Here is a 24,932-nt window from a genome sequence, read left to right on the forward strand (position 1 = left end):
ATTCCAAAGACCGCGATTATAGCCGCCTTCGGCTTGTTCGAATACCTGCGCATGCTTTTCGGTCTTCGTAATGCAGCCCACTGGAAGTGGTAAGCGAATACACCTACTTCGGGCAGGTAGTGACCGCAGATCTGGATCATAAGACTGAATAATCAGAAGAATAAGAATGAACTGGGGCGCGTTTGGCAGGCATACTCAGATCATCAACAGCAGGTTGCCATTATCCCTCAAAAGAAAAGTGTATAACAGCTGTGTCTTACCAGTACTCACCTACGGGGCAGAAACCTGCAGGCTTAGGAAAAAGGTTCTACTTAAATTGAGAACGACGCAACGAGCTATGGAAAGAAGAATGATGGCTGTAACGTTAAGGGATAAGAAAAGAGCAGATTGGGTGAGGGAACAAACGCTAGTTAATGACATCTTAGTCGAAACCACGAAAAAGAAATGGGCATGGGCAGGACCTGCAATAAGGAGGGAAGATAAGCGATGGTCATTAAGGGTTACGGAGTGCATTCCAAGAGAAGGGAAGCGTAGCAGGGGGCGGCAGAAAGTTAGGTGGGCAGATGAAATTAAGAAGTTGGCAGGGACAACATGGCCACAATTAGCACATGACAGGGGTAGTTGGAGAAGTATGGGAGAGGCCTTTGCCCTGCAGTGGGCGTAGCCTGGCTGATGATGAAGCTGATGATGAATGCAACCCAGACCTTTCAGCGTTTCGTTGACCAGACATTACATGGCTTGGCATGCTGGTTTGCCTATCTTGACGACACCGTCGTCTACAGCAGGACCGCCGATGCTCATAAGCTCCATCTACATCAACTGCTCACAAGACTAGACAAGTTTGGTCTTGTCGGTAACGGTCCGAAGAGCGAGTTCGGCGTTACGTAGTTGAATTTCCTTGGCCATCGCGTCAACGCACACGGCATTCGTCCACTCCTGACCCACGTCACAGCCATCCCTGAGTTTCCTCAGCCATCCACCACCAGGCAACTGCGCGAAACTTTTGGCCTCGCCAACTATTCTGTCGCTTCATTCCCCGCTGCGCCATTATACTGCAGCCTCTACACGACTTTCTCTCGGGTCACAAGTCATCGAATACCCCCGTACCCTGGACCGACACCGCTGACCGCGAATTTAGAGGCATCGAAGAAGCCATTGCAAGCGCGACACTCCTCGTCCACCGCAAATGCGACGCCCCAACACCTGTAATGGTTGACGCATCGGACACCACTGTTGGTGGAGTCTTGCAGAAGTTCGTTGCTGGTGTTTGGCAGCCGATCACCTTCTTTTCCAGAAAACGTGCGCCCCCTGTGCGCCGCTACAGCACGTTGGGCCGTCAGCCGCTCGCCATCTATTTGGCTGTAAAGCACTTTCGACATTTTCTGGAGGGATGCTCTTCCTTACCGAACATAAACAACAGACTTCCGCCCTAGCGTCCAACAGCATCTCCTACACCCCCCGTACAATTAGACATCTCGCCTACATTTCTGAATTTACGATGCTGAGACATTCCTGCCATCAGCGGAAAATCCAACGCCATTGCCGATGCGCTTTCTCGCGCCGCGATCCGTGCAATGGACCACGGTCGACCGATCATCGACTTCACGGCCATGGCTACGGCCAAGAGAGTCGACGTAGAGCTCCAACTGCTTCGCACGAGCGGTACCTCTGTGATGTTTGAAGATGTCTTGCTTCCTCACTGCGACATGCCCCTCGTTTGTGATAAGTCGAACGGACGTCCTCCTCCTTACGCGCCTCACCCACGGGGTCGTCTTTGATGATCTACATTGTTTGGCTCATCCGGGCATTCGCGCAACACAGCCACTCGTTATTTCTCGTTATGTGTGGCCCAGTATCAACGTAGACGTTCGTCGCTGGTGACGCGCGAGCGTCAACCGTCAACAGTCTAAACTGCATCGCCACATTGCGACTCCTCTTGCCACATTCTCGTCCCCGGACGCACACTGCAGCCATGAGCACGTCGATATTGTGGGCCCCCTTCCTCCCTACTAGAGCAATCGCTGCATGTTAACCTGCATAGGCAGGTTCACCAGATAGCCTGAAGCGATACTCATACTGGACAACACAGCTGAGTCGATAGCTTGAGCACTCATCACACTCTGGATTAGCCACTACAGCGTCCCTTCCACCATTACGACTGACCGTGGTCGCGAGTTCGACTCAACATTGTTCGCCAATCTATCTCGGCTACTCGGCGCAATCACATTAAGGCTACTTTTTACCACCCGATATCCAATGGGGTGATCGAACGTGTTCACCGCCAACTGAAGGCGTCACTAATGGATTTAACTTGTCCTTAATTGTGGATCAAGCGCCTTCCTTTCATTATGCTTGGTATCCGCACCACTCTTCGCTGTAATTTTTCCACCAGCGCCGCCGAGCTTACCTTTGGCACCACTCCACGAGTCCCTGGCGAATTCTTCGACGACTCGCCTACCATACCTGCTGACGTTTCGGACTACGCCTACCGTCTTCACAGCACTATGCGTACTGTCGTTTCCCCTCGTCAACGACGTTATTCCCGGCGTGTATACGTAAACCCTAGCCTTGAGAACCACACGCACATGGTTCTGTGCCACGACGCGCTGCGTCCTCCTTTATAGCCCCGTGTTATGGTCCGTTAAAAGTACTCAAGCGTGCACCCAAAAACTTTTTTATCAACGGCCGGGAAGACACGGTCTCGGCCGACCGTCAGAAGCCTGCCTACTTAGACTCTAAAGTGACTTCTGGTGTCATATTATCTCCCGATCAGGCCAGTCCTAATCGCCGCGTGCTTTTCGCACCACCGGCATACGCGCTTCGCCGTTCGTGCAGCTCATGAATTCCTCTCTAGAAGGGGAGCCCTGTAGCGCACTACTATGTGCCACAATGCTCCGGTCACCAAAGATGACGACGACGACGACGCCCAGCACGCTGCATGCGCGATCAATATAATCGGCGGGATTGAGCGGGATGGGCTAAAATATAATTTCTGGAGTCTAAGCACCAGCGTCTGCCTCGTTTTTCTTCTCCAATCCATCCATCCATCCGTCCAACTGTCCATCCGTCCGTCCGTCCATCCGTCCATGTATGTATGTATGTATGTATGTATGTATGTATGTATGTATGTATGTATGTATGTATGTATGTATGTATGTATGTATGTATGTATGTATGTATGTATGTATGTAGTCCATGGTCGAATGGTTAATGCATCGAATTGCTATGCTGATTAATTAACTTTGGAAAGAAACCATGGTACCGCTCTCAACTGGCCACTTCTGCAATCTGGTTTGAATTCGGCGGCAAAGCAAGTGGTTCAAGTGAACGTACTCCGGCGATGCCCTGTACAAGAACGTTCTTATATGCTCTTCTGGTTCTCTTGCGATCGAATCCTTCACCCTACATCTGTCGCTCCACGTTGACAATACAATAGATACGATAGAACAGCCAAAACATCACTGTAGTCGCACTGTACGTCAGTGCCTGCGCCAGCAAGGAGATGGTGCAGTGATTCACCCCAATGCATTTCCTATTTTACAGCAAGACTGCGTTCATACCTTGCTACGACCGTGCTCGGGAACGAGACATGCCACTCGTCATCTGCGGGGACTTCAACGTTGACCTCTCGAAACACGAAAATACGCGGTTTCCGGAGTACATGAGGGAAGCGCTTGGCGCCGAGCGGGCCGCCCTCGACACGGTACCCACGGAAAGGACCGGCAGTGAGAGCACGGCTACATCTTTGTCTACCGGAGCAGACACTTTAGACCTCAAACGTGTGCACCGTACTTCTCTATCCATCACTCTCTGCTCGTGGCCCTGATTACAAACGAGAAGGCGAAGCGCTGTTGTCTACTAGTGCGGCAGAGCCAATCGACGTTTCAACATAAACTGTGCAGATGGAGAGAACATACGTATCGTCTGTATATATTAAAATGTACATTATTGTACATAAAAATGTATATAGAAAGCAACAAAACCATAAAAGTAAATTAAAATTCTGCAATCCAATCGACTTCACTGAAGACCTGCTTCCCGAGCAGGCTGCAGATATTTGTCACGTATGGTGTCTTGTCGCGACGTTTTTGAGGATCTCCCACTGATTTAGACTTCCGTTGCGACCCATAAGATTGGCACTGGTGATGCTAGTCCAATCCGCCGACGACCTTACTGCGTGTCTCACGCAGAACGGCACGTTATCAAAGCTCAAGTAGACGAGATGCTAACCAAACGTGTAATTCAGCCCTGTCCGAGTCCTCGGGCATTGCTGGTTGTCTTCGTCTAAAAGAAGGATGGCAGCTGACGATTTTGTGTCGAATACCGTCAACTGAACCAGGTCACCAAAAAGAATGTGTACCCTCTCCTGCGGATTGATGACCCTCCCGACTGCCTTAACGGGTCGGAATGCTTCTCTTCAATTGACCTCCTATCCGGTTATTGGCAGACTTCGGTTGATGAACTCGCCATGAGAAGACGGCTTTCGTTACACCGGACGGCCTTTACCGCTTTAAGGTTATGCGTGCCAGATTTTGCAATGCCTCAGCAGCTTTCGAAATAATGATGGACTCTCTCCTTCGGGGCTGTAAGTGGTCTACCTGCTTATGTTATCTTTACGGTGTCATCGTATATTCCCTTGCGTTTGACAGCCACCTCAGTCGCTTGGCCGCTATTCTTGAAGTCTGTAGGGAGGCTGGCCTTCAGCTTAACTTTTCTAGGTGCCATTTTGAACACCGTGAAGTCAAAGTTCTTGGCCATCTTGTCAGTGCTACCGGTACACATCCTGATCCTGATAAGATTCACGCAGTCAAGAATTTTCCTGTACCCTGCTCAGCAAAACATGTGCGCAGCTTTGTTGGTTGATGGTCCTATTTTCGTCGGTTTGTTAAAAATTTTCTGGATAGGGCCCGGCTACTGACCGACCTTCTCAAGAAGGACATGGCGTTCTTTTAAGGCCGCGAACAAGCCGACGTCTTCAAGGTCCTCATACGCTTGTTAATGATGCCTCCTGTATAAGACCACTTTGATCCACCTGCGCCAACTCAGGTTCGCACAGATTCAAGTGGCCATGACATAGGTGCTGTCCGCGAGCAACAGTAAAACGAAGTCGAGCGCGTCATTACCTATGCCAGTCGCCTCGTCCACATCCATAAACGGGAACAAATGGATAACCGTTGTCAAAACTATGCGACGCGCTCTGCCCACCAGCTGTGCTACAGATTTAGCACCCTTTTTTTTTCAGGACACGAATTTTCACCATGGCGTGCCAAGGCAGCTGCCGACAGATAGTGACCGCTACTTCTTGCCCGCAGTTGTCGAAGACATCATCATCATTATCATCATCATCATCATCATCCTCATCAGCCTGGTTACTTCCACTGCAGGGCGCAGGCCTCTCCCATACTTCTCCAACTACTCCGGTCATGTACTAATTGTGGCCATGTTGTCCCTGCAAACTTCTTAATCTCATCCGCCCAACTAACTTTCTGCCGCCCTCTGCTACGCTTCCCTTCCCTTGGAATTCATTCCGTAACCCTTAATGACCATCGGTTATCTTCCCTCCTCATTACATGTCCTGCCCATGCCCATTTCCTTTTCTTGATTTCAACTAAGATGTCCTTAACTCACGTTTGTTCCCTCACCCAATCTGCTCTTTTCTTATCCCTTAACGTTCCATAGCTCGTAGCGTCGTCCTCAATTTGAGTAGAGCCCTTTTCGTAAGCCTCTAGGTTTCTGCCCCGTACGTGAGTACTGGTAAGACGAAGCTGTTATACACTTTTCTCTTGAGGGATAATGGCAACCTGCTATTCATGATCTGAGAATGCCTGCCAAACGCACCCCAGATCATTCTTATTCTTCTGACTATTTCTGTCTCATGATCCGGATCCGCGGTCACTACCTGTCCTAAGTAAATGTATTCCCTTACCACTTCCAGTGCCTCGCTACCTATCGTAAACTGTTGTTCTCTTCCTAGACTGTTAAACATTAATTTCGTTTTCCGCAGATTAATTTTTAGACCCACCCTTCTGCTTTGCCTCTCCAGGTCAGTGAGCATGCATTGCAATTGGTCCCCTGAGTTACTAAGGAAGGCAATATCACCAGCGCATCGCAAGTTACTGAGGTATTCTCCATGAACTCTTATCCCCAATTCTTCCCAATCCAGGTCTCTCAATACCTCCTGTAAACACGCTGACGCCTTTCTTTATTGGGATTTTGTTGCTTTCTTTTTGCAGGACTATGGTGGCTGTGGAGCCGCTATTGATGTTTTTCAGTATTTTTACGTACGGCTCGTCTACACGTTGATTCCGTAATGCATCCATGACTCCTGAGGTTTCGACTTAATCAAGCGCTTTCTCGTAATCAATGAAAGCTACATATAAGGGTTGGTTATATTCCGCATATTTCTCTATCACCTGATTGATAGTGTGAATATGGTCTATTGTTGAGTAGCCTTTACGAAATCCTGCCTGGTCCTTTGGTTGACAGAAGTCTAAGATGTTCCTGATTCTATTTGCGATTACCTTAGTAAATAGCTTGTAGACAACTGACAGTAAGCTGATCGGTCTATAATTTTTCAAACCTTTCGCGTCCCCTTTCTTATGGATTAGGATTATGTTAGCGTTCTTCCAAGGTTCCGGTACGCTCGAAGTCATGAGGCATTGCGTATACAGGGTGGCCAGTTTTTTTAGAACAATCTGCCCACCATCCTTCAACAAATCTGCTGTTACATGATCCTCCCCAGCTGCCTTCCGCCTTTGCATAGCTCCCAAGGCTTTCCTTACTTCTTCCGGCGTTACTTGTGGGCTTTCAAATTCCTCTAGAGTATTCTCTATTTCATTATTGTCGTGGGTGCCACTGGTACTGTATAAATCTCTATACAACTCCTCAGCCAATTGAACTATCTCATTCATATCAGTAGTGATATTGCCGGCTGAATATCTCATTCTTGCCTATTCCTAGTTTCTTCTTCACTACTTTTAGGTTTCCTCCGTTCCAGAGAGCATGTTCAATTCTATCCATATTATACTTCCTTATGTCAGCTGTCCTACGCTTGTTGAATAACTTGGAAAGTTCTGCCAGTTCTATTCTAGCTGTTGGGTAAGAGGCTTTCATACATTGGCGTCTCTTGCTCTGATCTTACGTCTCCTGCGATAGCTTACTGGGATCCTGTCTAACGGAGTTGCCACCGACTTCTAATGCACAATCCCTAATGATGCCTATAAGGTTGTCGTTCACTGCTTCAACACTAAGGTCCTCTTCCTGAGTTAAAGCTGAATACCTGTTCTGTAGCTTAATCCGGAATTCCTCTATTTCCCCTCTTACCGCTAACTCATTGATCGGCTTTTTATGTGCCAGTTTCTTCCGTTCCCTCCTCAAGTCTAGGCTAATTCGAGTTCTTACCATCCCATGGTCACTGCAGCGCACCTTGCTGAGCACGTACACATCTTGTATGATGCCAGGGCTAGCGCAGAGTATAAAGTCTATTTCATTTCTAGTCTCGCCATTCGGGCTCCTCCACGTCCACTTTCGGCTATCTCGCTTGCGGAAGAAGGTACTCATTATCCGCATATAATTCTGTCGAAGACATACTTCGTTCCTGTTCCAAAGAACACAAGCTCGCAACCGCATATCACCCACACACGAACGGACTGATTAAAGGGTGATGCCCCAACGGAATGTAAGCTGGCAAAAATCGTGCCGATTCTGAAGTCTTTTAAACAGCTAGCAAGGTACGCGTATTTCCAGCCCATCACCCTACTGAGCTGCGTAGGCAAGCTTAAGGAGTGGATGATCTACAAACGTATAACACGGTCCCTTGAAAGCCACAATACGTTTTCCCAAGAAATTAACGGCTTATGCCAAAACAGGTCTGCTACTGATATTGTCATCGCCCTACCCTCTTCCCTTGAAGAGGACATTCACGCTGCGCGTATCCCGACGGCCGTTTTCCTTTACATCACGGCAGCTGTTCACTCAGTTTTTCAGCATACCATCCTCGCAGCTTCGGCTAGCTTTGGCCTAGGAGGAAAGCTACAAAAGTGGAGAGAAAATTGTTTCACTGAGCGGAAAATATTTGAGTACTGCGAACGAACCTACTCAGTCTTACGCAGAGGAGAAGGGCGTACTTGAGGATGCTGTGTTCAGCCCGCTTCTATTCAATCTCGCGCTGATACACATAACAAGAACCCAGCCGCGAGGACTACACATAACAATCTATGCCGATGATATTTGCATCTGGGGCGCAACAAGGTGGCGCTCTATCGCCCAACAAGGACTTCAAAAAGCATTGCTGAAGCTCTCCTTGTATTTGGCTCCCAGAGGTCTTCACCTCTCGCCAGATAAAAGTACAGCCATGGCTTTCACAAGAAAGAAAATGACCAAATGTCAGCTCTTACTCGGTGGAGGACCGCTGCCGTACGGACGGTCTCAGCGATTCTTTAAAATTGTAGTTGACAGAAATATCTCTTGGTCACCTCAGGTAAAAAAATACTACATGCGAGGATTGCTACAGCATGGCAAGTTTTTAAATTCATGGCGGGAACGCAATGGAGCTTCAAATGCCACTCAATGGTGATACTTAAAATAGCCTATATTGAAGGCACATTGCGCTATTGCCTATTGGTGCTTCAGATATTATCACCAGCAAACAAGAGGGCTCTGGAAGCCGCGTGGAACTACTGCCTGCGGATTTGCCTGGGCCTCCCGAAGGGCTCTTCAGCCTCGGGAATAGTAGCGAAAGCAGGATGTCTACCCCTAGATGTAATCGCTTCCCAAGAAGCAATGAGTACTTATCTTCGGCATGTGCTGCAAGGGAACAAGCGCCTCATGTACCACGTCCACGTAACCCACAATAATTCTCACTTTGACCAAGCTGTGCAAATGTGGCACCTTCTTCCGGTTATTCAACCACAAAAATTACTGCCTGCGACTTTTCCTCCCTGGACATTTTCGCCGCTAGATTATAAACCAGGTTGTACCCGGTGTAAATGGGGAAAAGAGTCGCATGCCACAGGCCGCGCCGCTGCAGACCACTTTCCTCTACTTAGCCGAGAAATATACTCAACACACCCACATCAACACTGATGCCTCAACCACTCGGGAGATTTCTTCCTGTGGTCTTTATGTGCCCTCAACAAGAGAAATTCTTTCTTATCGGTTGCAGTGGAGGACATGCTCAACGACAGCAGAGCTTCACGGTATCAAAGAAGCTATCCTCTATATACTGCGCCGAGCGCCTGATGAATGGGCCATGTTCACTGACTCTAAAGGAGCACTACAACCATTGTGCCAGTCTGTTAAAGAAAAAAACCATCATCAGCTTGTTTCTTTTGACATTGCATACTAACATCACTTGGCCATTGCATCAGGCCACTGTGTCAAATTTCAGTGGATGCCTGCTCACTGTGGTATTCTGGCCAACGAAAAAGCAGATGAAGCGGCACGCAAAGGTCTTCAACACCAAAACTGTAAGCGGATTTATTTCACTAGATCTGATTCTTCTCAACTAGCTAAAATATTTAATTCTGAAGAAAAGGACCGGCTGTGGAGCTTGCCGATCCAACATTGCCCTTTCCTTTACTTAATCGACCCAAATCTCAGATCCAGACTCCCATCCAACAATCCTCGCCATTTAGAAACTCTCCATCATCGCCTTTGCCGGAACACTGCCTATGGAAACGGTTTGTGGTACTGCTTCGGTCAAGTGATAGGTCCACACTGCAACAACTGTGCCTGAATTGAAACTGTGGGGCGTATCCTGTTTGAGTGTCGAGCATATGCCGACGAGCGGACGTTCTATGAGCTTTGCATGCATTCGCTTAAACAGAGACCTTTGTCATTTCACTGTGTCCTAGGCCCTTAAGCCTGCCTCACACAACAGAGGCGTGGGATGACCTTTTTATTCACATACTTAGAAAACATTGGCCAAATCGACAAACTGTCACCCTCATGTACCTTTCACGCAACGAATTCTGTCGCCTCATTGTGTGACGGTGCTTACACTGAAGGACTTTACAGTAGTACGCCGTTGCCTATGAGAAAGAAAACTCAGTGCACATTTTTTACTTATTCCTTTTCTTCTGCGGCTCAATCTTTCTCTCCCCAATTCCCTTCTCAACGCAGAGTAGCATCTCAGCGATGTCTGCACAGCGCCTAAAATCTCTGCCTTTTATTAAAGGGATCTCTCTCCTTTTCTCTCTCTCTCGCTCTCTGACTGAATGACTGAATTGCACCCTTACAGAGATGTCCATGTACGGTTCAGCAGACCATTGCGATTGGGACAGCACTTTACTCTGCGTGACATTTGCGTGCAATTCGTCACTTCATAATACCGCAAGTTTCTCGCCTTTCTACATCCTGTTTGGTCGCCCTCCCATTCTGCCTTTTGACACCTTGCTACCTTCGATGTCGCGACATACAGCTAAATACGGTCATGACGCCGATCGACGTACAGCCGCTGAGGCGTCCGTACAAAAGACTCGCTACGACAGTCGCCACCGCAACCTTCAGTTCTCTCCCGGAAATTTTGTTCTCCTGAGGAGTCCAAGTCGCCATGTCGGCCTGTCCAAAAAACTGCTCTCATCCTATGCCGCGTCCAACCGGGTATTGTGACAATTAGGTCAATTAAATTACGAAATCGCCCCTGATGAAGACACGCCATCCTCGTCCCAGTTATGAACTGGCGTCGTCCACGTGTCCCGTTTAAAACTCTGCTGTTTATCAAGTTAGCTATCATTCTAAGAAGCGCCTGGACGGCGCTCCAGCCCCCGGCGGTTATGTTACGGTGCATTTGGACGGGACCGCGCACGAAAGAAAAACATGAAGAAGAACTGGTAGACTCCTGGAACTGTGGCCTTGGTAGCAGCCTGCGCGATTACCACTAAGTTTTCCCTATGTAGATAGTTGTAAATACACTTGTGCATCGGGCTTCCTCTTAGTAACAAGATAATACAGCTCTGTATCTGTCTCGTTAATTCCAGCATCACAAGAATTCATCATGTATGATCTCTATTTGCACACCTGTGGCGCGAAAGAATGCTAATCGCATTACCGTCACCAATGATCCCCATGAGATGAATTTGCCGCCAATTTCTCTCGATATTATTCCTTAAGCGTAGACGCAACTTTTCCCGCTTTATACTCTAAATCATTTCCTTAAATCATATCCGCTGTTCATGAACAAGGCATCATCTGCAAATTGCAGCTTCATGGGATCTTAATCGGTTATCTAATACTGGCTTGTCTGCCACCTTCAATGCATCAGACCATGCCGGATAATAGAAAGTAAAAAAGAAGAGGCGAGCGAGATGTATCGTAAGTACGTCGAAATGTCGCAATAGCTTCGAGGTTTGCGATTGCCACTGAAGATTTGAGCATTACGGCAACACTGCGCGGATTGTTTACACATTTCAAGATGCACTAGCTGGCTTTGGTGGTAGCATAATACTTCAATATATTTTCCACATTGTCAACTACAAACATGTTTTCATCAAATGGTACTCCTAGCTTAGGATTTATACGTGCATTTACTACGAAGAAATCGAGAAAACTTGGCACATCTTCGATGAGACGGGTTGCTTCTCGTACGTCCGTTATTAGAGAGATAATGCGGTTTCTCGGCTGTTGCACATGCCTGTGCAGTTCTCACAGATAATTCTCGCCGTCGATAAAAATAGTGCACGTTATAGGAAATGTAACGGTTCCTGAAATGGTTTCATGCTGAAATTCTTTTTTTGCGAAATTATTCGAAAATCTCAAAGCACCACGAAATAAGGTTTTAATCATTCGTTTCTGTTCTCACGTATCACAACGGTCGCCGTCGCGCTTGGCGTAGACCTCAAGCAAATTATAAGCTGTGGAACCTCGATGGTGTTTTTTCGTCAAGCTTAGTAGAGGGCCATCAAGATTTTTGAGGAGTTGAAATAAATCTGAAGATTTTCAGTTGTGATCAAACCACATTTATTTCACATTGACCTATGACCATTGACCTATTGACCATTGACCTATTGACCCATCACTTCAATTTAATATCCCGTCCACAGTAAATACAGCCAGAACCTTTGAAACGCTGATTCCCCGTCTGCGGCTCGGTACCGCGTGCACAAAACAATTTCTACATAAAATTTCAAGAGCTGTAGTGCGGAATGCTGTTGTGGCCACGCTGATGAAGATGTACAGCATCTTCAGCTAGAATGTTCGCGACACTACACACACACACAACGCATAGCACTTGAATTAGTGGCATTAGATCGCAGGCCCTTCAGCCTCGGGAAGTTCTTAGGTCTTTGCCAACACACTACTTGCAAAGATGAGCGTTACTTGCCTTTCGAAGATTTCTCGGAGCGAGCAGTATTCTCGAAAAGCATTGAGTAGAGTGTTTAAGTGTGACAGCGCATTCTATGTTTTGCTTTTACCCGACTTTGGCCAATCAAATATCTGGTTTTTGAGCCTTCGTAAGAAGCTAATCCGTGATTTCTGATGTGCCCTTATTTTAATCCAGCTAAGCGACCGGACTTTGTGTTTACCGCGGAGCACATATGTGACTGGACTTCGTGTTGCTGTGTTTCTGAGTTGAGTTTCAATTTTAATGTCGCAGTAGTGTACTTAAGTGACTGGACTCTGTGTTTTTATGATTTCGAGTTGTCTTTCAGATATAGTGTGACATTAGTGTACTTGTGTTACCGGAATATTGTCGTTATGATTTCAATAATTTGCTATGATTTATTCTTTCTTTTGGAAAATCGCAATGTGAAGAGTAGCCGGCGCAAATTAAAGGCGACATCTCCTAAATACCATTTAATATAAAAACGGTTTCAAATGTAACATCTATTCGGAATTCATTGACGTGACAAAGCAGCGCCGATGTGGCGAGAAAAGTGCTTATATGCTAGTTTAACGTTATTTGAAGAGCAAGCATATTACATAACTGCATGAATCTTTAATTTGGTCGCTACAAGGTGACTGCAATTATAAGATGAATTCCCTGAACAGCACTTAGGTTTAAGAGTGCCACTTCTTGTTCGAGCTGGAATTGCATACTGTGGCGGGGTGAGCTTTTAGGTCAGGGACAGAGCAAGGCACACAGATAAACAAACAGGAGCGCTTCATTTTGTGTGCGTTTACTCTGTCTCTATCATAAGAAGCCGGCAAACACCGACACCAAAGACAACATAGGGGAAGTTGCTTGTGTTTAATAAATGGAATAAAGAAACGATAAATTAGTGGAAATGAAAGAAGATGAAAAAACAACTTGCCGCAGGTGGGGAACGATCCCACAACCTTCGCATAGCTCAATTGTAGCTCAATTCGTAGCTCAATTAGCTTCTTAGCTCAATTGGTGGAGCATCGCACGCGAAATCCGAAGGTTGTGGGTTCGTTCCCCAGCTGCGGCAAGCTGCGTTTTTCATCCACTTTCATTTTCATTAATTTATCGTTTCTTTATTTCATTTATTAGGCACAAGTAATTTCCTCTATGTTGTCCTTGGTGTCAGTGTGTTTGTTGGCTTCTTATAATATGACTAATAAAACTCGGTCCCATCGGTTAACGCCCTTTCTTCTCATTTATTACATAACGAGGGTCTCGAATCCGGAAACATTGATGCCTTCAGGTAGCATGTGTGGGTTTATTGACCGGTCGACTTCAACCAAAAAAGATCACGTTCTCCTGACGCCTACGGCAGAAGGATGTTACACATCCGCCGCCAAGGTCTCTGAGTGCTGGCGCTGGCTTACACTCCCAGGGTTCTACTAGGGAGAAAATAACCAAGAAAGTGGACGGGGAAACGGCGCCGTGGTAGCTCAATTGGTAGAGTATCGCACGCGAAATGCAAAGGTTGTGGGATAGTTCCCCATCTGCGGCAAGTTGTTTTTTTCATCCACTTTCATTTCCATAAATTTATCCTTTCTTTATTCCATTAATTAAACACAATTTCAAAACTAGACGAAAAATGACTAAGTCAATAAAGAAATGGTGCTCATCTTTGCAGATAAATCACTGATAGCCTCTTGCATGTAGAAGCTTGCTTTCCTGGGTTTGCTCCTTAGATGTTCCGTGAGTTGTTATATGGCTCATTGTCAAGCTATTATGATGTACTTTATTTATTTATTTATTTAGTTTTAATTTTGCTCGTGTTGTACTCGTTTTGTCTCTATAATTTTATATAATGTGCTTAGGTTGGACAGGAAATGAAAACCTATGTACCAAACGAAGATGAATAAAATTTTGATTTGATTTGATTTGAAGTAATTTACCCTATGTTGTCCTTGGTGTCAGTGTTTGTTGGCTACTTATCATAAGACTAATAAAACTCGGGACCCTCGGTTAACCCCCTTTCTTCTCGTTTACTCTGTCCCTGTCTTAATATCACACCTGGCCACAGTATACTTATTTTCAGCGTTACACTTATCAGGTAACGCTGAGGAAGTTACCCAAGTTGTGCGGTCCATACAAGTCTCATTCCGCGCGTTACGCAGTGCAGTTGTGCTTTATTTTCGGCGCTTTCTGCTCAACAACTGCTACTCCGTACGTCACACCTACTTGTGAATGTAAGGCTTTGTAAAATCACGTACACCACGTGTCAGTCGTGAGCCCAAGCGGTGTGCCATGCTTGCTAGTCGCCGACGTGCGTCACTCTAGTTTATCGGGGCTAAATTGGCTCAGAACTTCAACACCTTCCGTGCAAAAATACGTCAAATATCGTGACATAAAGTGTGACATAATGTTACACAACGTTGCAGACACGACGCCAACCCATGCATTTTCTTTCATGCGTAATGCTCAATTTTATTGTCTCGAATGCGACCAGCCGATCATTCACTCTAGCTTGCTTGCTATATAGCTACGTAGCTTGCTAGGTAGCTTGCTATGCATAAAACCGAGTATATCATAGGCCAGTGTTGTTTTGCGCTTTAGGCTTGCAAGGTATAACAAAGCCCCCTAGTTAACTTTCGATAACTTTCTACTGATTTCTAGTAATTTATACAGAAATCTGTGGTGTGGAGAGGAAAACAGGAGGGAAATTTGCAAGGCAGAACATTTACATTTGCATGTACAAGGCAAAGGACATCTCGACGAATAGATTCAATGGGAGGCCTGCGCGGTCTCGATGCGCGCGTGGGGGAAATGACTGATCACGTGTTCATCTCGAATGGGTAAACAGGCCGCTATGTTTGCGAAAGAATTTCCTGTGCAGGCACCTATGTTCACACTGCTTCGCTCACTATACTCCCGAAACATAGCATTGCTGTCCAGGTTATATTTGCATCTACGTCACATTCAGATATCTAGCGATACCATATTAACTTGTCTTTGCCTCTAAGCAAAAACTACATAAATATGAAATAAAATACAATTGCACGTGTCATGTGTCTCATTGCACAGACTCTAAACGGAACATTTCTGAAAGCTTTTCAGAGATTTTCAGAGATTATAAAACTCAAAAAGTTAGTTTGAGCCGCAGTAAATATTTGGACCTGACTAGTGACCACTAGCGGCAAGGATAACGCTCATGGTTTCCCAGGAAGAACGGTCCACTCGTCAGTATCATTCACATCATCATCTTGTCTACACGCGTAGCTAAGGCCACTGGCAGGTTGATTGACTGATTGACCAATTTATTGATTGAATAATTGTATTTGGAACACTGCCTGTGCAGCGTTTCCTTCTTCCGAGCGGGGATGAGGGGTTAGAGAGTGGCGAAGGCACGGAATGAGCTACGCCTCTCGCAGAATGCATGCTTCAAGGTCAAACTCCCACAATGACATTGGCGAGGCCAGCCCTGTCGCAGTGGCCGGCGGGATCTATTGTCTGGGGGATCGTGCATTTCCCGCATTGCGCTGGTGTGCGTCTCGTGGCCAGGCACACGTCCATAGCAATGCCAAAGGTTGAGCGCAATTTCTCCCTTCCACTGACGGAACCTCACCTATGAACTGACAGCTCGTAAGGGTCTTTTTCTAGCATGGCGACTGTTGGTACATCGCTCAGGAAGCAGACTCGAAATCCAGGATGACTTAAAAATCACAAACGGACCTTCCGGGTCGGGGCGCAACAAAGCGGTGCACAAAATACCGTGTGGTACACGTGCGCACGGGCATCCCTGAGCTTAATGACAAGTTCACCATCGCCCGACGATGGTGCCAGTAGTAAGTCCAATGAAAGGAAGATGTGCTGAAATAGGTGCACTCGTCATTGGGACGCAGACTTTTATTGGCGACTGAGTCCGATATTGGTCAAGGGATACAGTACGGAAGGGATGCCCTTTTCCAGAATAAATACTATGTGCTAAATCCAAGAAGGCTTTTTTTTATTATTAGACGAATAACAGAACGCCATCTACCGGGCATTCTTTTAATTGCCTTGACAGTGCGGTCTTACGTTTTAGTACGGCAACTAGAACTAAAAGTGCTCCAAAACGTTCTATGCATGTCTTTATATGGTTCTGAAAGAATTACATCATTAACTGAGTTTATGTTCAGAGAAAATGGGGGGAACGTTAGCGGTGATGTGTACGCGAGTGTGAGTTAATAGGCACTAAATAAAAACCGCTGAAAGCGAGTTTTCTGCCAATTGAGAGGAGCTAAATGAAGTGTTTGCAAAGCTTTCGCATTGCCTAGCTAAAACCAAAAACGGCAGAATTTTTCTATTTCTATATAATGGGGATGATGTTATGGGTGGCGGGGTGAAGTTTACTAAATTGTTTCAATCTGGAGGCTAATTATCCACTCTCGAAATTATTACTGAATATTCATTTTCTCCCATGTTTAATGCATCGTACAATCCGCCTAGTTGGTTTTGCACATCTTCTACAGGTATACTAAAGAGCGCAGGTTCTGCATAATATATTTCATTAAATTAGAAAGTATATTATGAGGATAGTGACAAACGCGCTTAAACTATGTTGGTAAATTACAGCCTTTGTGGAAGATCACTTGTACAAGCGCTCCAGAGCTTATTTTACGAACCGCTTAAGGGGCTTTCCCAACGCTTGGCAACAACTAACCATACCACGAAGTTCACATTTTAAGCGATCTGATGGGTGTCGTTGTTGGCAATGTTTCAAGAGCGCTTAATAAACAAGGGCTTTTAAAAAAATTATTTGTTCTTGCAATATGTTCTAATGCGTTATGCGACCGTTATCGCTATATTTTCCAGTGTTCTTACGGAATCCTAGCTCATGCTGAGAGTAATGTTTTCCTCGTCGTTTCTTGTTCTTGCTTCTCCATTCTTTGCTCGAACGTTAAGTCTCTCGTGTGATGATCGGCTGCGATGATCAAACGCAGACAGGTAGCGTGGCAAACCATACAGGCAAGAGAATCTTGATAGGTAGACGTTTCCATGCCGATACGTGGCAGACAAAGCAAGTGAATTACAACTTGAACGATTGAGCAAGCAGTGTCTCACGCTTCAACTGTCTCAACGAGTGTTAGAGCGCAAACTACTGTACGATGCGTCATTGATTTATAAGCAAATCTCATGAGAGCTGAAACTCCCTTTAACATACATTGCGAGGAGCCTCACCTATCTATCAGCTATCCTGATTTCAGCCCAGACTGAGGGACAGGATATCGTTTGGATTACTATAGATGAAACAGACAAAGAAAAAGGGCGGCAGAGCCGTTGGCCCATCGCACAGGTGCAAATTCCAGTGAGAGTTAAACGTTCGGGAAGCCACAACCCAAAGGGCTGTGCTTACTCTTAAAAGTAAATGTATTGGAAAACAAAACTGTTTTCCTTCTTTCCACAACTACGCTTCCTTTCCTATTTCGACGTATTCAGTGATGCTGCCAGCGAAAAGAGATAGGGAGGCACATTTTATTGCCGGGTTACCTCAAATCTTGCCGGCGTCTCTAGCCAGCAAAAGGCTCGGGAACCGGTGCCACAACACCGGGTGCCGCAGTCCAACTCAAGGTTTGTCTGCGTGAAAAAGTAATGATCGCCGGCGGCATCCGAACTCGGTGTTTACAAGACGGCGGTCTCCGAACGCGTTCCTCGCATGCGTACCGCGCTTCTACGGCGCTCACTGCGTGTCGTCGCTCGACACCACGCGGGCTTTTGTCAGCTCTGAAAACCGAAAACAAAAAGCAGACGTTTCCGGCCCGGGTGCGTTGGGGTGTGGAACCCTCCCTGCGCAGATAACACGTGGGGAACACGCGACACTGCGAAAGTATACGAAACAGTCTTTACACTGAGTTTTCATTTGGTGAAAACAAAGGTGTAATTGCTGGCGAAAATTTGACGCTTCTTGCTTAACCACACGCGTTGCGAATATTTCCTCACCTCTCGGTTTCTTTATATTCTCTGTTGCAGTAATGCAGACAACAAGGTGGTGTGTGAAATTATGAAATTTGCAGGCATAAGATGAGGTCACCTGGCACAAGAGAGGGGTAATGGGTGATCGCTCGCAGAGGCCTTGGCCCTGCGTCTCAATAAATAGGCTGGCGCTGAATTTGGCCCTACTGAAGTGCCAGAAAGCGTTATGCCATCGCGAGGTTTAAGTGTGCAGTTTAATTACGGGCAAATTAAATGCGTAATGAAATTGCTAGCTTAGCTGGAAACTGGGCTGCGATTCCGCTAAAGCGTGCAAGTCCACTGGCTTTGTTATTATACTGTACTGCCGCTTGCAGACAGATGACGAGGAATGATCAGGACTTACTCGTCCCACATTTCCTCCCGAGCGACGAACAATCTAAAAGAATCATTCGCGCTATCTACCAATCAGCGCACTTGACGAAGGCACACAGAAAAAAAAAATTGTTCTCTACTGCCCAAGACAAAATGAAATCTTCGATTTAAGACGGCGAAGTGCTGCATTCGCAAGACTGCTCGAGGCACGCTTGAAATGTGGACAATGGAAGAGCGAAGTGTGCGTATGCTTGGCAGTTAATATAACTATAAAGGGTCCTTACGTCCCACTAAAGTGGAATCACGGCTGTTTTAAAGTGGCAATGGTTCTTGCGACGTCTTTATGCATATTCAAGCAATTTCGGAATCCCAAGTACCGCCTCACTCTTGATGTTCGATACTGACCCCAACCATGTTGCCGTGTAAGCAGGCCGTAAATGGTGATCACTCATCGCGCGGCCTAGGTATGAGGAAAGGAACAGGTGAAAAACTATGAAAATGAAAACTAATTTATTGGTAAGCTTGCATGTGAACAAGGTGTTGTGCTAGTAACACTTGTAGGACGTCACGTGACGCAATATCATAAGCATAACTCAAACTCCGCTCTTGACATAAAGGCCAACAAAAGTAAAGTGGGTTTACGAAAACTACTCTGACAGAATAAGATCAAGCAGGTTCAAAGAAGGATAAAGCTAATAAATGTGACAGACGTTCTTGTTTTTGTTTCTTCTATGCCGATCTTTTGTAGTTTAAGTATAAGATCCCTATTGCAAAACCCAGTATCCAGTGTCCAGTGCCATGCCGGATTATGGGCCCAGTGTCGCGCACTGGATGCTGGGGCCCTGGGCAAGCGCGGCATACTGGGAGGCGCTGGGTAGTGATAAGAAATGGAGCTGTAGCGCGTACAATACGCGGTGCCTGGCCACCGCATACATTTTTTTGAATACAGAACGCAACAGCGAGCGTTTTAGTGCTATAAAAAAGACAAAAAGTAAAAATAACAATTATCGGACCAGAAATCGAACGTCGACCAACAGATCCCAAGCTAGGTACTTCACCACTGCGCCACGCCAACACGTGGTATACAGTGTGCGGATAATTTGACATGTGAAGTTCCGGGCGCAGCTTTAGTTGCACAGAACCAGAAGACTGAGAGAAAATGCTGCGCAGCTCGGACCCGGGCATCGAAAACCGTATCCTCAAGCGCGCCTATGAGGTCGCCAGTAGGCTTGAGCTGCTGGCCATCTAGTAGGGCAATACACCCTGGCACTACATAACTATACGGCTAAATAAAGGTTTCTTCTCTCTCTCTCTCTCTCTCGCACCGACATGTTTGATGCGCTATCGCCCCGCAACTACAACTTACGCCTGTATAAGAAAGAAAAAGTTATCCGTTTTCGGAAGTATGCTTTGAAGTGACGGAACACCAATTTTCATTTGCGATTGGTATTTTAACATCGAGAAAAGTCCTAAACGAACCACCCGCGTGTAACGCTGTTTGGGCTGATACTGCCGTTTTTGATAGCCGTTTCTTAATCTTCGCGCAAGGGATATGCAACATTTTCTTAGTTAAACGATCTGTTTCAATCGACACGTCTGTTTAGTCACATATCTTCGTCAGAATGGCGTAGGCTAGTGCTGGCAGCCGTCAGTGAGAGTTCATATACCTACGATTATAATAGTGCGTCACATCGGCGAACATCGCTTCTTGTGCTGCGACTGTAGACACGAAAAAATGGTTTATTTAAGAACACCCTTGCGAAAGCTGAAATATAAAGTGATTTATTCTTGTTATGCTTGTTAATTCGTGAGCCCAGTTGGGCTGACAGCGTGTAGACGGATTCGGCAGACACGCTAGGCCTAAGCTTTGGTGAAAGGTTTAGGCGCGGCTACTTGGCGAATGCTAAAATATGTGTATCTGAGTCTCAGAACCGTTTATTTATTATTTTTTTAGTACACTAGGAAAAGTGGCAAGGCACGAAACGCCTCCGCTTTGTTATCGGTGTGATAATATCAATCAGTGGTAGGCTTCGAACTCGGGGTCCGTTCGAACGCGTCTGAAAGACTTCTGTGTTTCGTGTCGACTCCACAACACTGCGACAACGGCGACAACTTGCAGTCATCGGTTACGTAAAAACTACTAAAAAATGAGGGGTCATCTGCGTTTGCATGGTTTCGTTCAGGAATGTAGCTATCCGCTCAGTCAAAAGGGGAAATGCGAAACGAAAGTGATCTTCCGTGTCAATTATGCATGCATAAAACAGGGTAGCTGACGCACCTTTATTCCAAGCTGCGACACGAAATAGACGTTTATGACCCAAAGATATAGCGTTAGTTAGGAGAAGCGACTAGTATGCCTAGCGATGAAATTGTATAAAACTTTCAATATTCAGCAGCACCTGTACTCATTGCGCACTGGAACCTGCGCAGCACAGACCCAAGCAGCGCAGTTTCTTGAAGCGAGCAAGCGAACTGCAGCGAGAACGAGCGCGTGTACAGCACAAACCACTGCGCCCCAGCGTCATGGCAGTGAAGCCAGCGCCTCGTCGTCCAGTGTGACCCTGCTCTTATCCGGCGTTCTTACTCGTGTCCTATTGACTCCCAGCGAGTGCCAGCGTCCCCAGTGCGATGCAATGTCAAAAAACGCGCTGCTTTCACGCTGCAACGCACTGGAAGACGCCGGTTTTTTCAATAGGGGTGAAACCACACTGAAGGCAAACCGTAACCGGAAAATCTTCATAGAATTGAAAGCAAAGCGACACATTTTAACAGTCTTGGATACTGGTTTAACATGAAAATGTCATCAACACGACATGAAAATACTCAATTACGCTTGCAACCCATGTTATACCACATGTGTCCCGACGACACGCATGACTTGCGGAGCAGAGAAAACTACAACGCCAACGGCAGCCGACTTGCACTGCAAAATTTTGCATATTTGCGCAAGCGAAAGTTTGCGCCATTCCCGGAATCATTTTGAGGTGGGGAGCAGGATGTACCTTCAACTTATGCAGCTACGTTATTTGACTGGCGCGCACTATGCTCGATACGAAAAATGTGTCAGAGCCTAGAGAGTACTCTGTAAAGGTTGCGAAAGCTTCGTCACGAGCAAACGGTCCTCTCGCAATTCTACGTTTGTTTAATCACGTGGAACTCGGATTTCCTGGAGAACCCCGTTCCAAAGCAATCACCAACAAAAAATTGTACTTGCTGTTGGTTACAAGGTCAGGCAGAGCATTTCTACATTTTAATTAAGGCGATCCAGAGATGGCGAGGGACAACGAAACGCAAATTTCCATTTACTTAAACAAGCTGTTCATTGTCGCAGAAGTGCGGCATTCACAGGGTCGTCTTTTCGCAAACAATAGAGGCTAAGCGTGCCAAAAACAAAACAAAAAAGAAAGAGAGAGAGAACGTGTTGCTTAGGCGAGAGGCAAACACATTCAACCACCACCCTTTCGAACGTGCTCGTCCCCTCAATATGTCACTCACCTGACGTCAGTGATCCCTTTCGGCAAGGATTACCAGAGGCGATAACAACGGCCTCGAGGAATGCAGGAGGCAGCAGCCTCCGGCGAACAAACGAAGCAGCGCTCGACGAACGCGCGCGCTCACGCCGCAAACCCACGAACAAATCAAACTGCGGCACCTCGCGGCAGCGATAGAGAGGCGACGGCCACAGCGATTCGCAGCGCGCGGTTTCCGCCGCCTTCTATCGAAAAGGAAGCGTTTTGAAAGCACGGGCATGTTGCCGCTTTGGAGCGAGGGCTGAGGGAGGGGATATCCTGTTTCCCTTTGGAAGCCGCGCGCCCGCAAACGGAAGGTTACGAGACACACGTGCGGAGCCGCTAGACGACGCTTCGGAGCCCGCACGCTAACGCACCGCTGCCGCGGTTACTGTTGCTACTACTAGTTCTAAAAGTCCGTCACTGCATCGCGTAACCTCGCCGACAAACGTCACCTCACGCCGGCGGAGCCATTGTGTCGCTCTCTCGCGCAATGTTCAGCGCAGCGAGGCAGAGAGAGAGAGGGCGAGAGTGCGCGCAGTTCACCACGTAAGCATAAGCAGCAATGTTTGGCCTGCTCTGGCGTTGAGTGACGAGAGGGAAACTTGACACCCCCCTCCGACTTACTGCGCCGAACGGCGCATGACGCGTGCCGACTCTCCTCCCCAGGCCTCAGGAAGCACGTTGTTCGCACTCTTTGCGGTATCCGTCATCCTTGCTTACGACAAAACATCCTCCGATCGCTGAGGCGCGAATCAGTTTGTAAACACGACACAGAACAAAAAAGGGCTCGATGAAAGTTGATTGATTGGTGTAGCGATTTGTTGAGTGATAGTCTGACAGACTGAGTGAATGAATGAATGAATGAACCATTGATTAGCGCCCTTGGGGAGAGTGCCTGTTCGGCTGAGCTTTGGCAAATCAAGAATTCCCTTTGCGCCTATAGGCCAGGTTTGTTTAAAGAAATATATGTATCACGTCTACGCATCAAAGGCCTGGGAATTGGATGTTCTTGCCAGGTAGGGAAAGTGAGAAGCGTAAGAAGAACCGGAGGGGGCCGGGGGGGGGGGGGCGGAACAAGTGTTATCTTCCCGCCACTTGCCTAACGGACCAAAGGGATTCCTCGAAAAAGTGTGCATCGCTAGCCAAACAATGGCTGTTCACGCCATTTCCAAAGAATTATTTAAAGTTCCAGATTGATAACCAGGAACAAACCTAAATGGGGTATTACGTATACAAAAAGCTTTTATTCGTAAACTTCTCACTAACTTCTAACTTCTCACTAACTTCTCAGTGGCAATGCTACAGAGAGCGTTGAAGTTCTCAGCTATCGCCTGCGGAAGAGTCATCCTCAAGAAGATCCCAGGTTGGTGACGGTGAACGCTCTGCGCCTCGTAATCCACAACTTCGCTTATAGCGCTCAACACATGGAGTCGATGCAGCCTTTTTGAACGACATCAGCAATGCGAGTACATTTCAATCCTCACTGACGACTCTTGAAGAACAACACTAGGGCTAGTTACACGACCTTTATTACTCGTCCACTAAGAATTAATGCGTCCAACTGCGTGTGGTGGCCTTCTTCCGTTGCCCGTTGTGTTTTCGCTGCTTTTGTTATCCGCGAAAATATGTGCAGCAACGCACGCGTAATTTTCGTAACAAATGCGCGTCACAGACGTATGTTCTGCCACACTAATCCGGTGGCAGCACTTCAGACAGCTGCGGTACCATCTTCGACTGCACGGCTATATTGACGTAAATGTATAAATGCTGTGGGGGCCTTATAGATCTTATTGGGCACTGTAAATACGAATTGGTCAGATGGAAAATTTCTACAGCTATCTTCGTTGACGGGCCCTCACTAAGTTTGGGCATTTCATGCAAAGAAGCCCGAGTGTATACCTCACAGCGACAACCGCGTCCACATAGAGCTACGCCTCTCGTGAAAAATAAAAGCCGGATCAGTCGAATGAAAACACCTCCACCCTTATGATCAAAGCAACTAAAGAACAACGACACGTGTCTCGTCTGGTACGCCAGATGTGTGGCCTGCCTGAGGTGCGCGAGTAGATAGCGGCAGCATGAAGGACACAAGGATTTCTAGAAAACACAGAGAGCGCAAGGCCACCGCCGGAATCGGTCCGTTCGACGAAAGAAAGCAAGAAAGATGAGAAGAAGGCATGAGGATGAGCAAGAGTTGGTGTGATGCGCGCTATGAGAAAAAAAAATGCGCAAGAAAGTAGGAACCATCCAAGTTCCTCCTTGAGGACAGTGACTTCCTCGTTCACGCGTACTGCGCATGTCGTATTCACGTCTGTGATTGATAGTGTAGGGAAGTTCATGCTTTGCATATTGCATCGCTCTGTCTTGCTCACTTGAGACTTCCCTATTCTAGGAGCGCCTAGGAAGTGCAAAACTGTTTTTTTTTTTTTGTCGTTTTTGTATGAGACCACAAGAAAATATTTCATGGTTCTCAAGATATCCATTTTGTAAATGCCAGCGCTTGTTTTGATAAACCTTCATCCGATATGACATAGAAGCGAAAGCAGGATAGGCTAATCAGTGCTATTGGCACCGATATGATTATTGGAAGTCACTAATCGAAAGGCTTTCGATAGAGCGCGGCGTTATTTAACAGGTTGGTGTGTATTTCAGGTTCCTATGAGCAGGCTGTATACATTACAACATTTTGTCGAGATTTATTCTTTGAGTACGTAGAACGGAGATGCGCCCATTAAAAGATTTTGTGAAGATTTATTGCTTGACCACGTCGAACAGAGATGCGCCCACTGGCACTACATTGT

The 24,932-nt window shown here is 46.6% G+C and overlaps 1 protein-coding gene across 1 annotated transcript in view; it reads right to left on the bottom strand.

Annotated features, from left to right (window-relative positions):
* The window catches only part of Pi3K92E (phosphatidylinositol 3-kinase 92E), a 171,011-nt gene extending 148,750 nt beyond the window's left edge, over positions 1–22,261 (bottom strand). The window contains exon 1 of the mRNA XM_050172442.3: positions 22,115–22,261. The gene's annotated coding sequence lies outside the window, so the exon portion shown is untranslated. The remainder of the gene's footprint in view (positions 1–22,114) is intronic.
* Between the last annotated feature and the right edge of the window lie 2,671 nt (positions 22,262–24,932).

This window comes from Dermacentor andersoni, chromosome 3, assembly GCF_023375885.2.
Source record: "Dermacentor andersoni chromosome 3, qqDerAnde1_hic_scaffold, whole genome shotgun sequence".
NCBI lineage: Eukaryota > Metazoa > Arthropoda > Arachnida > Ixodida > Ixodidae > Dermacentor > Dermacentor andersoni.